General features: G+C 44.8%; 1 protein-coding gene and 7 non-coding genes across 8 annotated transcripts in view; 2 read left to right on the forward strand and 6 right to left on the reverse strand.

Moving 5' to 3' along the window:
- LOC120948316 (dendritic arbor reduction protein 1) overlaps positions 1 to 17,194 on the reverse strand; it is a 321,415-nt gene that overhangs the window by 105,903 nt on the left and 198,318 nt on the right. The gene's annotated exons all lie outside the window — the stretch shown is intronic.
- Positions 1,692 to 1,773, reverse strand: Trnas-uga (transfer RNA serine (anticodon UGA)). The gene has a single exon. It is a non-coding gene; the product is annotated as a tRNA-Ser (tRNA).
- Trnat-agu (transfer RNA threonine (anticodon AGU)) lies at positions 2,749 to 2,822 on the reverse strand. The gene has a single exon. It is a non-coding gene; the product is annotated as a tRNA-Thr (tRNA).
- Positions 6,066 to 6,137, forward strand: Trnap-ugg (transfer RNA proline (anticodon UGG)). The gene has a single exon. It is a non-coding gene; the product is annotated as a tRNA-Pro (tRNA).
- Trnaa-agc (transfer RNA alanine (anticodon AGC)) lies at positions 10,904 to 10,976 on the forward strand. The gene has a single exon. It is a non-coding gene; the product is annotated as a tRNA-Ala (tRNA).
- Positions 11,414 to 11,485, reverse strand: Trnap-ugg (transfer RNA proline (anticodon UGG)). The gene has a single exon. It is a non-coding gene; the product is annotated as a tRNA-Pro (tRNA).
- Positions 12,198 to 12,269, reverse strand: Trnap-ugg (transfer RNA proline (anticodon UGG)). Its single transcript has one exon. It is a non-coding gene; the product is annotated as a tRNA-Pro (tRNA).
- Positions 13,011 to 13,083, reverse strand: Trnaa-agc (transfer RNA alanine (anticodon AGC)). The gene has a single exon. It is a non-coding gene; the product is annotated as a tRNA-Ala (tRNA).

A 17,194-nucleotide genomic window follows, 5' to 3' on the forward strand; every position in this document is an offset into this window, starting at 1 on the left:
GCACCAAACATGCAAGGGGCGAACGACGATGAGCACGAAAGCGGATGCGCAGCAAGGGTACACAACACACAAATGTATCTACACAAATAAACATATGCGAATGACACCACCATGCTGCTCACTCATACATCGTGGTTTTGCTAAAGCCTGATCCTCCAAGAGGTGTCTCGTGGCTTTCCGAACCACCAAACAGCAACAGGACCATCACCACCGCATCTCACTGTTTCCCTGCGTTCGCCTGCGTTCCGTTCGTTGACCTTTTTTTTCCTTCGTGTTGCTTCATGTCGGGGTACCGGCCTCCAGTGAACCTCTTGTGCCTATATTTCAGGCACGGCCAAAGGGTCGAGTGGTTAGTGTTCCTGGGCAGTGAGGCAAATCAGGCAATTGGTTCGGGTGTGGAACCGCCGCCGGAACTTCATCTCGATTACTGACCATAAGGATGTTAATCCTCATCTTTTTATGGAATATTTTTTAACCTTTTCCAAACAAATTTGCGCTTGAAAGTGAACAACTGTGGTCCATTGGCCAACCCACTTCTTTGTAACAAGAATCAAGCGATAATCAATAATGCATTCCACTTAAACTTGTTATATTTCCCCCCATTTATCGTATTCTATCCAAATCTCTCAACCATCAACTAATTCCGCTTAGCGTACGAGCTTTTTAATAAGAATGGACAAGCAATATGAAAGTTTGCTGTCAAAAATTCCCACTTAACTGCTCACCGTTTCCGGGCGATCCGGCCCGGGTTGCATCACAGCCCGGGGACGGACGGGTTCCAGTAAATCAGTCCAGAAGCACGGGAAATAGCTCCCGGATCAAGTTCCTTCGAAGCATCCTTGAACAGTAGTAGCACTTTCAACGCCTTCAAAAAGCGACTAGAAAAACGTGACGTGCGGGCAGAAATCGTCATAAATACATCCCACGCGCTCTCATGGAAGATTGTTCCGCCGCTTTTGGTATGACCTGCGGCACACACCGTGAATCCACCGCCAACAACATCCTTTCGGAAACATTCGCGAATAATTCTGTGAATGTGTATGTGTGTGTGCAGGTAGGACGTGCGTAGGATGGCACAACGTGCAAACAGTCGCGGGGGCAGCGTTGGGCAGCGCTTCACGTTTATTTTTCCCTGGCGCGTTAGTGTTGGTAGGCGTTGTTGTTGTGTGGGTCATGATAGAATCGTCCTGTGCGTGGGTTTTCGCCTTAGTAGTATTGAACGTAGAAATGTGCGTTCGAAGAAATGTGGTGTAGAAGGGACGAGAACGATGCTTGTGCCTTCCGGAAATGTCAAAACACATTTACGATGAACTTTCCGCTCACGGTGGGAAAATGTCGCTTCGCGACGATTGAATGAAGCAGTGTGCGGAACGACGGCGGCATTGAACCCGCGCGCCCGTCCGTTGCTAGGGGAGATAAATGCAAATGTTTTTTTTTTTTGCTTTGGAGATTAAACTCTCCATTTAACTACTGTGTCCGGTGTAGGTGTGAGAATGGGTACGTACCTTGATAGCAATTAGAGATGGAATTCACGGAGGGATGGTATCGAATATCGTCATTCCTAGGAAGTCAAATGAGTGGAAAGGTTGTTACTATTCTGTCTTAATTGTTGCTAACGTTTTTAATTCTTCCTTACAACTAAAAAACAGTCGTTGAAACACTTCCCACATCTCAACCAACTTTCTCGCAGACGCTGTAGACAGGATTCGAACCTGTGCGGGTAGAACCCAATGGATTTCAAGTCCATCTCCTTAACCGCTCGGACACCACAGCTGTTGTGACAGACAGCCATCTGGAACGAAGGGGGAAACTCCAGACTTTGTTGTGGAAAATGAGCCACTCATGGAAAATGTGCGTTCTTAGCTACAGTTCAGGCCCAGCTGTACAAATATTAGTTAGGATTACATTGTGTCTACTTCATGGCAAAATGGAAATGGTTTGTTCACCAATAGCAGAGCCAGTTACTAGTTCTGAGTAGGTATAGTATCGGTTCCTAGACATAGGAAGGTTTGCTAATCGTTTCTTGACACAGACTGATACTGGTATATTTTCTGAATAAAGTATAGCTAAAATAGGGAAATATGCCAGGACCAGTAGAAGCTCAGGAGCAGTCAAAGGGCCTCTGTGGATTATGTATCAATTCTAGGACCGGTATGCGTTTAGGATCATTTACAACACCAAATAGGATTCAGAATCAATTACATGTCCTGCATGAGATTAGGAGCCATTTCATGACCCATAGAGATTCAAGATCTAATTCAGATTCTGTATAGATTCTGTATCAATTGAGAATGAATTCCTTAGCCGGTAATGGTCAGAAACAGTTTAACTTAAGTATTGCAAAATTAAATACTCAAATTTTATTTAAAATTAAATTATTATAAGTAATTCATGATATCAGAGTTAAATCACGAACGTGCTGAAGATAAGCTTGATTTGGAAGAAAAAAATGGTTGTACTTTATTTGAAAAAGAACATCTTATAAAGAATCAACTACAAAAATGCACAACCACTCTATCAATAGCAGAGAAGTAGAATTGTAGTGTAATTGAAATAAATTCACTCCTTAATTTCATATAAATTAACTCTCTAATTATACGGAATTTGTTGTTCTCTTTATGTTTGTTGTTTCTGTTGTTGCTACTTGCAAATGGCGTGTATAAATGCAATGATGGACGTTGAAAGCTCACAATAAATAATGATTTCCCCCTGAGAAGCGTTCTAAAACGAACTTTTACGGGGACTTGAAGGCTCCGGCGAGATTCGAACTCACGATCTCCTGTTTACTAGACAGGCGCTTTAACCAACTAAGCCACGGCGCCTCGTTGAGAAGCACACAACACATTTCACCTCAAAACATGCCAACACCATTTAGACCAAATCTTCAATAAAACAAGCAGTATAAACGGTATCTTTGTCCTTTCACTAGACACCGCACTCCATTGAATTTCAGCAGAGTGCCCCTCTCTCGAAATGAATATGCCGAAAAAAAAACAAAAAAATAAAATAAACCACCCTAAATGCATTTCAGTGCTACCAGCAGCACAGGCCTGTAAACACTCACAGACACAGAGAAAACACACTTAGCGTCGTGCGGTGCGGTGTTTGTATGTGTGTACAGTTGGTCGATGGCCTACTTTTATGCGTGCAGTGGCAACAAATCAAAAGAGCTCCCCCCAGTAGTGGCAGTCTCCGGGACACTTTGCTATTACAAGACGCGCGATCAACACATACACCCTCCTCTGCCCGAAAAAAAAGTTGAATCTCTGCTCCACTGTAGACGTTTTAGGCCGTTTTGGTTTCGATTCGATCGATTCTAAACAACATGCTGCTCTCTGCACGCGCACCACTACTTCCTGTTATGCAGTGTCGCGGGCACGGAACAGAACATCCAGCAAACGACGACGATAAACAAAGCATGGGGCGTGTACACACCCTCCTTAAGACTGTCTGACCCCTAGACTGCATCTGCTGGTGTTCGGTTGCGTGTCCACCAATCGCTACTAAGTGGCCGATAGCACAGCTTGTCGTATACACATGGCTGGTGATGGTGTGTATAGTTTCCTGTCTCGCGCAGTTGGGAAATATTAATCACTTCCCATCAATCCCACCGATCAATAGAGACGAAATGCGCTACAGGGTTTAATCTCGTTCCGATTTAAATTTTCCCAATTTTCGTGTGATAGTTTTAAGTTTGGACAGCATGGCAACACACAAACAAATCAGTGCCCAACCCGCACCACAACAACGACCATCGTGATACCATCGAGTGAGGGTTTTGTTTTCGCTTTCCAGTAGCACGCTACTACTACCACAGCTGGGAGGGAGAAATGATGGAAACGAAGAAATGAAAATGAATTCCAGTCGCGGCCGCTCTAGCTGCCGGAGAAAGTAGGTGAGATCGTACTTGATCGCCGGCACTCGCGGTATGATGCAACACTGCTGCCGTCTGCTGGATGGGTGGGTTGGTGCATGATATAGTGTTCGCAAAACAGTGCTGCTAGAAAGGCCTTTTTGTCTGTCTGTCTGTCTGTGCCCTTGTCGTTTGCTAGCCTGCACTTTAAACCGCGGGGGTGTAATTAATATTTGCCGCGATGAGGCAGCCCGGTACACACATGCACACACAAACACACACTGGGGCACGCATTCATCGGGTGGTCTCGTTTCCTTTTATATAGCAAAAACCATTGCGCAATGTTGCTGCCACTCGTGAACGGATGATTGTGGGATGAAAAATAGGGCTGAAGAGTATGTTGCTCGATAGTTCAATTAAAGTTTGCTGAAGGAGTACTGAGTTTTCTGCACAGAAATCTGATATTAAGGTAGTTTCATTTATTCAAACAGTCTTGTTCTTTCTGCCACAGTCATTGCCTTTGATAAAATAGATTTAATGATTCATTCATTACTGCAAAATATACGAAACCAAGATAATGAAGCATATAATGCTTTGAACGTTCTACTAGAATAAGGTTTCAAATGATTTATTTCATGATTTATCTCGTCTACAATTAAAAACAACAATAACGGCCAAGATATTTGCAAAACTACTGTGCCAAATATTAACTTTACCATCTACTTCATGAGCCATTGCAGATTAATTATAAAAGTAGCTTCTAATCATTCTAATCATTCTAATCAGTAATAAGCAGTTTGATGACTTTATCAAATCTTCCTTGCTTCAAAAGCACATATCGAACCATACTGGGCGCAAATCAACTAAACGATTTTAACGCTGCAGCCTAAGACACAAACACTCCCGGTAACTAATATCTACCCAAATTTCACATTAAATAAACCTCTACCCGTGCATACGCCGCTAGGGACGGTTTTTGCACCATGTTTAATAATACATTTGTGCCTTTCCTTTCGCTTCGGCCACGAAGGGCGCAACACAGCACAACCGCAGCAGCAGCGATGATGCTGCTCTCGACAAAACGAACCAAAGCAGACGCCACTTTCTCGAGTTATCTATTTCCCTCCTCCTGCTTCCCCAAGCCCACCACCCACGGTTCGCTGGCTGGCTTTCTCGCGACCCACCATAACCATCACCTACTAACAGCAACAACTCCTCCCTCCCGACAGTGCGTTTCGGCGGGGGCTCTGTTGCCCTTCTGCCTTGTTGCAATCTTATTTTATCGTTTATCTTTGCGCTGTTCCTTGTGCACCTCGCGTTCCGAGCGCGAAACGTCTTCAACAGTGGGGCAGAGCGGAGGAGAGCACACACAACAATCTTTTTCGCTTGCCGCTTGCCTTTTCCGCACCATTCCAGTAGGGAGGTTCTTTTTTTCTTTCTTGGTTGCTTTATGATTCCACAACGCAACGCCCTTCCACCGACATGCTTCGCGCGACCGAAAAAATCGCCACCGACCGACTGGAGAGAGGAAGAAGGAATGGAGTAATTTTATTTAACGGAAAATTAACAAACACGACACGACCCGACGAGCGGGCTTCATTGGGCGGCAAAGAGACAGAGAGATTAGGTGAGATACAGCACAGCACATGGCTCAACATCGCGCAGCTTCCGTCAATGCATATCTGTGCCCGGAATATGGCCAGCTGTTGGGGCGGCTGTTACGGTATTGCTTCATTTAAATTAACCATCACCACACACACCTTCGTCCATCCCCTCTACCCTCTCACTGTACAGGTCCCTCGCTTCGTGCCCCGGTGTAAACGAGGGCACACAAAGTCAATAGGTTGTGACGGGGGGAGCGCGCGCGTTTATTCCGTCCCAGCCAGCATTGCTTGGCCAACCGAAGAGCAACGCACACACACACACACACACACACACACACACACACACACACACACACCAAATGTTCTCTATTGTTTTATCAGTTGCTCATTAAATTAACCACGACACGATTGGCATTGAATGACAGCGGAAAGGTTCGCGAGTGCACGGCTTCCTTGTCGTATGCCTCCCACCGCCCTTTCGCGGCGTTTGGTGGGTTTGATGGAGGGAAAAAAGCTTTATCTCTAGGCATGGTGAAAGTGTGTCATCAATCAGTGTACGATCGTGAGTCGATATTTTTGTTGGGGTCTTTTAATTCTCAACGGCAGGTGGCTCAATGGTCTAGGGGTATGATTCTCGCTTTGGGTGCGAGAGGTCCCGGGTTCAAATCCCGGTTGAGCCCGTGAAAACCGCATCCTTTTTAGGTAAGCACGTTACATGATGCAAATTTTAACACTCTCTGCTACAGGAAGGAATAACCACCGTGATCATCGTCCAGTTGTGTTTGGTTCTGTTGTCACCTGCCCTTTCATCATCGGTGAGTGAACTTAATTAGTTGATAAACAAATGAGGTATTTAAAAGTCACCTGAAAGGGAAAGTAAGTGTCCTTTCGTATTTGCATTATGTTGCATTATTGCAGCAATCCTCCGAGTGTCGTCCCCGCAGCAATCCAATGATGATGAAGTTAAAGACTTGTTTCCCTTTCCAATGTTGAATGTTTGTTCTATATCTGATTGCACAACAGTGTTTGTTTATTCACTCACAACAGGCAATGACAGTACAATCCAAGATCCATTATTATAGAATAATGCCTTTTTTATAATATGTACATTATCTAACAAATAGGCAAAATGGTTATAAAGAAAACCTTCTCCTGCAGCACAGTACTTGTACTTGAAGCATAAGAATTTTAAATTGTCGGTTGATTTCAAATTAGGAACCGTTTATCAAAGCATTTGTTATGACTTCCTTATTATTATCGTACCACGACACTTGATTGTTCGGAAACGTATCTGAACATGGTGCAAAATGCGCAAACAGTTAGTCGGCATGAGTGGTGAGCGAGACCCACCGCACGAGTAGCGAGGGCCCCAAACCTGGCCTAGTACAAATAATGTTGAGGCTTATGGTAAAATGACTCAGAAGAACTCCTTCTAAACTGCCCTGAAACAAGGCATGCTTATAATTGTGTCTGAGTTGTCTTTTTCAATATAAGACTTCGCACGATGTTCAATTCTTGCTGTTTACTTAGCTTTAACAAGTAAAAAGAATAGAAAACTTCAGCAAAATCAATACAAACTTACACAAAGTAGCATCGAAATGAAGACATACAAATCGCAACATCAATTACATACACATAATTTGCTCCCCAATAACTGAACAATGGAAATCATTCCCAACTATCGTTGTCCCATCGAACAATAATAAAATAAAAAAAAAAACACGCTTCACTAACGCTTCAATGAAAAACGTTCCATTTATCCTGGCCCTCACTCGTAAACGGTAAAGCCACTCTCGAGGCACATTCAAACACGACCAATAAAAAAGGGCGAAGGATGCGGGGATGATGCTTCCGGAGCATCTACCGGTCCCGACTTGACCCGACACGACCGGATGGGAAGAAAATCAAGTTATCCAACCGTTCCAACACGCCTCCGACCTCGCCCTGATCATCCTTTAACGCAGCGCGATTCACCACCATCCCCGCTAGTCACACCCTTCGCCCTTTTCCCCTTTCCCGAAACAACCGACCAGGCTGCTCCATTTACGGTGTGAAAATTCATGCTCCTGGCGAGTGTGAATGTGTGTGTGTGTGTGTGGGTATGTGCGGTAACGGTGGATGCCTTCGGGCGATAGGGGATATACACAATGTACCACCACGCTCACTCGCTCGCTCGCTTGATTTGCAGCCCCATCCTTTTCCGCACAGAACCAATCTCAAAGACTCGGTCGTTTTATTGGCTTTTCCATCTCTCTCTCTCTCTCTTTCGGTGCAACATACATACACGCTTCCATCCACAATCCACAATTCGGCCGACCAAAAACATTGCGAACGCTTGTGAAGCACTCCGGTAATCCTGGCGGGTTTTCCGGTTTTAAGGATGCTTTACCGCGCCGCCCTTTTTCGCTCACTTCCTTTTACGGATTTTTCGCCCGTTTTCGCTCCCCCCCCCCCCTCCCCCCCCCCCCCCCCCCCCCCGAACCGTCGCTTCCATCATCGCCACCGTACACCGATGAAATGTGAATCCGTTTCGATTGGGCGTTAATTTATTGATCCCCCCGTTCGGGCGAGCGAAAACACATGCGCCCGGCGGTATGTGTGTGTGTGTGTGTGTGGGGAGCGAAGGAAGAACATGTGGTCGTTTTCCACCACAATGTGCACCCGTGTGCCTGTTTAATGTGAGTGGGATGTGACATTTTACCAAACGGTCTCACGGACCTTATCAACTGATTATGGGGCACGCCATAATCGGACACTAAATGATGTGGATTGTGTGGGCAAGTGTGGCTTTGCCAAGCGAAAAGGTGATACCCATACCGGAAATTGAGTGGGCGATTGAATGGTGGAAGGTGGTGGGTGGGAGAGAAGGAGTGTATTTCGAACAACACAACATAACCTACCACGATAAGTGTGGGTGTCTGTGTTCGGGGAGTTGGAAATGTCGAGTTTTCCGTGTCCGGGAACGAGGGAATCTAGATTTTTCCACTCAGTGCTTGTTTCCCGACTGTTTGCCAGTGTTATTTTATCTCTTTTTGACCTTCTTCCTATCTCTTTCTATCTCTCTCTCTCTCTCTTTCTCTCTCTCTCTCTCTCTTTCTCTCTCTTTCTCCCTCTTTCTCTCTCTTTCTCTCTTTTTCTCTCTCTTTCTATCTCCCTTTCTATCTTTCTTTCTATCTCTTTCTCTCTTTCTCTCTTTTTCTTTCTCTCTCTTTCTCTTTCTTTTCTCTCTCTCTCTCTCTCTTACTCTCTTCCCCTCTTGAGTTTTTAATTATTATGACCAGATGTTAAAAGAAACAAAGAATTGAAATGGCAACGAAATTCCGGGAATAAAAATATGCAAAACAGCCTCACACTGCAAAAGGTCACTTCATTAAGAAATGGGAGGAAACTTATTCAACGCAAATGTCCTATCAACATAAATGAATAGACGATCCAGCCAAAGGTGTCAAGAAACTGCAGCTAAACTTGGGAGAATAATGTAAATCACAAGCTAAAAATAGATAAAAACCACTACCTTCATGATAAATTTGAAGTTCTGTTTGTAAATATGAAATACTTTTAGACCATATTCATTCCGAACCAAACAGCGGACAATTAGACCCTTCATTCACGGAAGGATAACCAACCACGATGTCCTCTCATCGCTGTTACACACCCGCCACGATTGATTAGTGTGCGACAACGCGCGCCAAACCGCGCTCGCAAGTTCGAAACACCTCCACCGCGCACGGCAAAAGGCACGGCAAATAAAGACACACACAAAACCACCAGAAAGAGCCGCTGCGTTCGCCCCGCAAACCCCACCACCAAAGTGGGTCCATTAACGGGAAAAAGGTCTTTGCCGAACTTCCGCAAGCAAGCGGAGGACGAACAACAGCAAAGGCAAAAGAGCACGAAGAGCCGAAAAGCAAAACACCAGAAGCCCATCGCAACATCTTCTCGCCGGCAGCCACCAAAAGAACCTTAATCTGCTCTTCCTGCAAAATTCTCCTCCCTCTCGTTCTTCCCACCCTTGTGTGGTGGTTGGTGTTTTCGTTCACTTCCACACTTTGACCGTTGGCGTTGTTCGGTCGGAAAAGCGCGTTGAAGAAGCGCGCGCCCCGAAAAATTGGCCCATCATCATCCGCCACCGGTTTACCGTTTTTGGTGGCTCTCTCACACGCCCGGAGTAGTAGTAAGAGGGGTTTCAGCCTCCATGGCAGCACCCCTTCTCTCCCCTTCCTTTCCCACCAAAAAAAGCACGCCGCGCCCGCAAACAGGTTCAATGAAATATTTCAACGTTCACAAACGTTGCGGCTCCTCACCCGTCGGTCGGTCGATTGCCCTTCTGCGGCACGCACACACATGCACACACATACGCCCCTACCATTCACCTATCGATTCCGAACCGACCACCGTCACGGGGCCGGTAAAGAATGCGTACAAGCATTTCGGTTCGGTGGGATTTCTCTGTTTGTAATTTATTTCTTTCATACCAATCGATGAAGAAGACGCCTCGAATTGGCCACTTTTGTGGTTTTGGGAGAGATCGAGGGAGGGTAGTAGTGGGTGTGCGGTTGCGAAGGAGCAAATGCTTTTGACCGCGGACTGTTTCGCTAGGGCGGTGGACGCTGAAGAAGCGGAAGAAGCGGAACGCGCCGTAAGATTGACTTTGTGTTCCTTTGCCGGCCCAGGGCTGGGGCGTTTCGTTGGATCCGTACCTTCTGGCCTTCCGGTAGTGTGTCCGGCATCGATAATGATGCTTCAATACTCGCACGATTACACACACCCCCAGCAGCTTCCATTACACTCTGCTGGTGTGCCGTTATCGGGCCCGATGCGTTGCCGCCCCGGACATTCTTGGCACCGTGAGAGAATAGCAACCACCAAACGGGGAAGGAGGAACTAATAATGGGCAACATAGACAATCTGAAGCATGAATAAGAGGTGCGCTTGCTGTGCTGGAGCTCGACGAACAGCTGGAGGGAGGAAAGTGGGTGGTGATTATGCAAAAGCAAAAACCACACATTTGTCATCCCTCCCCCCGTATCAATCAGCATTGCACATACGCACACACAACACACACAGCCAAACAGTTTCCTTACGGACACACAGTCTCATTGCCAAATGACTGTAATCATACACTCTCGTAGCAAACCCGGTCGACGTCTCTGCTGAATACATTAATTAACAGATCGTGTAGCAGAATTGTCGACAGCGCATCAAACGGATCATACATAATAGCTCTACCCCACCCCACCGTTTGGCAGCAGTAAAGCATGCAATCAGTCTGTGTTTTGTGTCATCCAACCCTAAGGGCAGGGGGATTGTTGCGTTAAATGACGGATTAAGGGAAAGCATCCGGTTTGGTGTTGGTTGTGAATGTATGCCAGCTGCCAGCATGAAACCCATGCTATGTAGGGCTGAGGTAGATTTTCTAGAGCATTGAGAGCCCTTCACTCACCACGGGGGTGTAGCTCAGATGGTAGAGCGCTCGCTTAGCATGTGAGAGGTACCGGGATCGATACCCGGCATCTCCAACCGACCTTTTTTGCTTCTTTCGTATGTATTCCTTTTGGTAACACCATTAAAAGTATAGATAAAAACATTACATTTTAACTTATAAGATAATAAAACATGGCTAATCGATGCTATTACAGTCTATTCGTTCTAACTGCCTTATTATCTATGTCCATGTTAATTCATCTGTACTTAAAGAAACGAATTAAAAGCCAAAACAAGGAATTCACTGCTTTAAACTATCATCAACTGCTTTAAACTATCATCAACTGCTGCGAATAGACTAAGTCTGAATTAATATATGCAATGGAAGAAGCAAAACACAACAATTGTATAAATAACCGTGGAGTTTTCTCCTAAGAAAAAATGTGAACACTCAATACACGTCTCTTACTCAAAGCATTCAAATCAAAAAGACTACCAACAACAGTAAGCTAGCTGCAGCAAAAGAACTTCAGGGCTCAACCGGGATTTGAACCCGGGACCTCTCGCACCCAAAGCGAGAATCATACCCCTAGACCATTGAGCCACATGTCTCTAACGCCATTTCAAAGCTCTTCTTATATACAGGCCGTTAGACTCACCTCTAACAATTGAGTATTACGAGACATTAAGAGTACGAAACACCCTATTCAGATGATATCTGTCACATAAAGAAATTATCGATCACATAATAAAGTGTTTGGTGCAGTAACAAAGCATCAAATCATCGACCATTTGATACAATCTAACCGATTCATACTATAATATCACTTCTTTTTGTTGTAATCAACATCGTCTTTCGGAGAATGCCATACTTAGGCTTTGCTTTTTGCACGGAAGGTTCAAAACATTGAAGGTTCATGTTTCGTTAAAGAATCATTGGCGGTATCAATGTGCGATGTATCTCACAATTCGCGTGTTCTACTATTCATTGTATATTTTCATAAAGTATGTGTGCACCCTTAGATAATCTTACGACTGTCCCAAATTAGAATAATTCTTTTGCTATCACCTCGGGCTCCTAATTAATGTTCGCAGTCACCAGAGCTTGATAAACATAGCAGTTTAAAATAATTATGAAGAAAAAATCATTCAAATGTTTCCTTGTCAAGCGATTTTAATTACAATTCACATTCAGCTATGAGGATACCAAAACAGATTTTCCGTCGATATCAATTGTTCATCTTTAGCAAACAAACATGTTCATAATAAAAAGTAGTACCACTACAAACGCGTAAGTGCAACAAAAAAGAAATCGCGGGCTCAACCGGGATTTGAACCCGGGACCTCTCGCACCCAAAGCGAGAATCATACCCCTAGACCATTGAGCCACGTGGTTGAAGAGATTTCATTTTCTTTTTTAAATCAAATCATGCTTTCCAAACGAGGCCAATCATTGCCTCCTATGGAAGCAGATAATATCGATTGGAAACAAAGCAAAGATACACACTACTTATCCACACTCCAACCGAACAAAGGCAATTCATTTGCTCGATTTCAATCGTTTCCAGTTTCAGACTGTTAGTTTCAAGGCAAGGTAAATATCAGTGAAAAACAGCATCGTTTTATATACTAATGAGTGAAATTGCTAAAAGAAGGGTTGTATGCAAATGTGAAACAATCTCCCCTAATCTTTATTCTTTAATTGGATTCATTGGATTCGACGGAACCCTTTGAAACACTATTGTATATTAACATTAGCATATACAATTATACAGCTATCTAAGAGAGTTTTGATACTTCAGAATTTTTTTAGTGAACACTACACACTACCAAGTGTTTTAGGCGTTTGTGTAAAAATTGCTAAAAATTGTTTAATGAAACATTCCAACGAGATGAACTTTGGGGTAATAATGTATTTGGAATGCATAATAACGCTAAATTGAAGCAATGTCATATTATGTACTTCGTAAGAGTATGTACTTATGGTAAATGTCTGTTGGAGTTGAAGTGAAACCAATCAAAATTACTGGTTCGGTAGTTTTAGTGACAATAAAGTGTATGATGTAGTTAAGTAATATAGCCAAACATATCTCATCACACAGGTCGAAGAAATAAACAAAAATATCGACTGGAGATGCCGGGTATCGATCCCGGTACCTCTCACATGCTAAGCGAGCGCTCTACCATCTGAGCTACACCCCCTTGTGTCTACCTCACCGTCTACTCTTCATTATAAACACACTTACATCACTCAGATTTGCTCGCAGTGTCACCCCGTCACATTAAACATTGCTTTAACCACCCTCCAACCAACCTAAGCATATTTACCGTTTATCAGCAGTTGTAGTACACTCTTTGCCCTGTTGCACTCCCCACGACTCAGTGCCACGCCGCTTCCGATACGCCGATGAAGCGATAAAAGATACCGACCACCACCACAACACCTCTCTCCTCTATATCTCGATAGAGTTCAGAGCAGCAAAAAGAGTCTGACGAGAGGGGGTTCATCGTACTTTGGTGAAATACAGCCGACCAGGGGGAAGCAAAAAGAAAAGGGAACTCGAATCCCATACTCTACATTCGGGTTTTTCTCATCTTTCTCGCTCTCTCTCTCTCTTTATTCCATCCAAGCTGATTTGAAACATCACCGGCAACCAACTGGGCGCTCAGAGCGTCCTCCACCACTCTTCTAACACGACGACGCCGCATTCAACATCGCCCCAAAGCAGCGCTCTTGAAGCGCATGAACCGGCGTCGTCGTTTGTTGGTTTGCTTCTGATGCTGTAGCAGCAGCTGTAGCTGATGGAGGATGATGCTCACAGCACACGTACAGTACGTGTGTACCGTCCATACCAAGGGATACAGCACCGCGCTGAGACAGGACGGTGTCAGGGCGGCGCCGCGGGGTCGGTTTTGTTGGAGGACCGTTCCGTTCGTTCGTTCTTTGGTTTCAACATCGGGCAAGAATTGTACAACATCGTCTTGATGTTGGCGAACGCGCACATCCCATCGCATTTTGTTCGCCACCACTCTGGATTGGTGGCGGGCAGGGTTGGAATTTCTCTCCGTGCACACAGCAGCAGCAGCAGCAGCAGCAGCAGCAGCAGCATATTCGACGGAAATGAGGGCAGCATTTTTTATGCATTGAGTTGACCCTTTGCACTGGGCGTCGGGGGAGGTGGCGTACGCGGTTGGGTCTGTTAAGCAGTGCGGGCCAAGCGAGCGAAGGCAAGCACACGACCGTAAAGCAGTAGCATAGAGAATTGATATTTCACCGCGTTTTTCCCTCCGTAACTTTGCGCTCGCTTCCGTGTGGAAGTCAACGATTTACACCATGACGATGGGTGATGATGATGCTGAGGTTTGGGCCTTGAGGCGGCCGCCACCAGAAGACCGTCCAGGTGGGAAGAAGGTGGACGCTTCGCATCTTCAAACATTTCGCCCTTCTCTCCCTCTCACCGGCACACAATTTTCGTCCGGGGAGTTAATTTTGATTTGTGAAGTGAAACTCATTAATTTTGGTTTAACATTTTGACAAACGAACTACCCGGAGTCTTCATCAGAGGGGTTTGTGAGAAGCGTTGTGGCTCCGAACTATGTTCAAACCAGGAGCTTCACCGTTCTCGGAAGGATGCTCCGCACAACCACCGACGCCACACGGCGGCACACACAGGTGGTGATGAAAAATTAGTTTTGCCATGATTTGGAGTAAACAGAAACGTTCCACGCCCGAACGGGATTTATCAAGATAAGCGTCAAAGTTTTCACATTTGTGACGTGAATAATGATGCCCATCACCCCACTACTATCATGATACTCACACCAAAGAAGAGCTTCATGCTAATGACACACTAATCAAACGACTGTGAAAAAGATTAAATAATTTCAAATACTATCAAAATTGCACATCATGCCAACATGAAGCATCTCGGCTGGCATTTTAGTTAACCGTTACATGACACTTTTTAACCTTTTTTTATTAACTCTCGCACTGTGAAGTGAATAATTGATTTATTCCAATTGATAAGCTGCCAAAGACTGACCAACGTGAGCCATCAGCCAATGCAACAGGTTCCACGAACTGTACGAAAATTACAACCCACATGTACAGCTCCACCCTTGGCAGGTGCCGGTTAATTATATTCAAAACAGAAGAAGCATAAAATGACCCTCCATCAAAACAATTGATCGATGGATGACGGAAGAAACAGGCGAAGGAAATCGGAAAAAAAGACCAAAAGCACCCGAGCCAGCCGGTTAATTTAATAATACACCTTTCAGATATTTGGCGTTCGCTAATTTCCTAACGGTGCTTTTCTCAACCGTTCTCAAGTAGTTTCCATTTCATCTGCGGTCAGAAGCTCATCACTCATCGGCCACATATTGCGTGAATATTGCAAACAAGCAAAAAGAGCTACGCACATCACCCAACACATTGTCTAACCCAAACAACTGGGATACCAAACTCATGCTGAGCGTGAACGTTGAAGCTCACTAACCAATCTCACCCCGAGTTGGCGACCTCATCCTCCTGTGTCTTGTGCTCCAATAGCACAACTCACGATAAAAAGCACCTGGAACCGTAAGCAAAAGCTACAGAGACGCGGCAAGTAGGGGCTGCGAAAAACTAAAAAATAATAACAAAAAAATGCTAACTGTACTTAATGCTTGGCGATGTAATAACTCTTCAAGCGATGGTTTGGTTTACCTTTTGCTTTCTTCTTCCTCTCCTCCCCATCTTTCTTCATCTTCACCACTTCTCATCAGACCTTACAAACCGATCAAACCTCTCTCGCACAGTCAAGCCCCGCTGTGTTTGTGTGTCTGTGGTGACTTACAAAAGCCCTGCGAAAGGGTTTGAACCACGCGCGGCCCATTCCCGTTTGTTGCCGCCCTTTTGTGTTTTGTTCCGCATTGCACGTCGCGCGTTCGCGCTGCATTGCTGATTGTCGTCATAGTTACCGCACACACGCTACCTCGCGCGGGGTTTTTTTTTTCTTTCTTTTATAAAAAGCCGCTACCGAGCAATAAAAAAGAGACTGGGAGCAATATATAGAAAGAGAGAGAGAAAGACAAAAGACAGCCATGGAGCACAGGTGAGAGAAGGAAAGCTCACACGTGAAGCTGTCCGCGACGAGATGATGATGCTAATGATGATGATGATGCCCGCTGTTTAATCTCCCTTTGGCTTCTGTACGTTTGCATCACCTGATGGTTTATCTTCCTGCTCGGTGGAAGGGGGTAGATTACTGTGATTACTCATTCTTATCATCCGTTTAAATTGCATTGAGTGGAAGGTAAAGGGAAGCATTTAGAATTCACATCGGAATGTTTGTCTTTGCTCTGTAGCGAAGGTTTTTTGTACAATCCAATTCTGCAGATTTGGTGAACGTTGTTACACTTTACAGGTAGATGATAGCATCTTCTTCTTCTTCTTTGGCTCAACAACCGTTGTCGGTCAAGGTCTGTGTCTGTACCACTTGTGGGCTTGGCTTTCAGTGACTAATTGATTTCCCCCCATAGCAGGATAGTCAATCCTACGTATGGCGGCACGGTCTATTTGGGGATTGAACCCATGACGGGCATGTTGTTAAGTCGTACGAGTTGACGACTGTACTACGAGACCGGCTATGATGATAGCAAATGTAATGTTAATTTCGATTACTTACCTTTTGGTTTCTTGGACTGCATCTAAGCCAAAATCTGCAAGCAATGGTTTTCTATTTGTATTCTACTTTCCTGTTTTGATTCCAAACATAGCTTCTCATAGCTCACATTTGTGTAACGTGTGAAGCATGAATAGTAATATATTCCGACGCTAGAGCGCGCACGTCCCAAAACCAAAACGACTCGGCCCAATGCTAATTGGAAAAGTACACAGACACGCCTCTTTCACTCGGAAGCGCCACTAACGTGCTAAATGATGCACCGGCAACACATCTGTCGGTTATTCTCACCTCTGCAACAGCAACAACAACCGCACACTGCAGGAATGTGTTTTCAGGAATTCATCCCTCACCGTAACGCAAGCTTCTGACCAGCCTAAAAAAAGCAAGCACCAAATCGATCGCAACAGATATTCAAGCATTTAGTGATTGAATTTCTCAAACTGGTGCAACTGAAGCAAACCATTTCTTTCCAAATTAAACTCATATGCTTTCCACCAGTGAGTTGAGTTCGTTCCTCAGCATGATCCTGCCGATTGGACATGAAAAAAACGATTATTACACCATTCAAAGTAGGATAAATCAGAATTCAATCGTATATTTCACAAACCCAACCGTTCGAAAATTGTCCGCGACCCGTAACTGGG

Source organism: Anopheles coluzzii, chromosome 2, assembly GCF_943734685.1.
Source record: "Anopheles coluzzii chromosome 2, AcolN3, whole genome shotgun sequence".
Lineage (NCBI taxonomy): Eukaryota > Metazoa > Arthropoda > Insecta > Diptera > Culicidae > Anopheles > Anopheles coluzzii.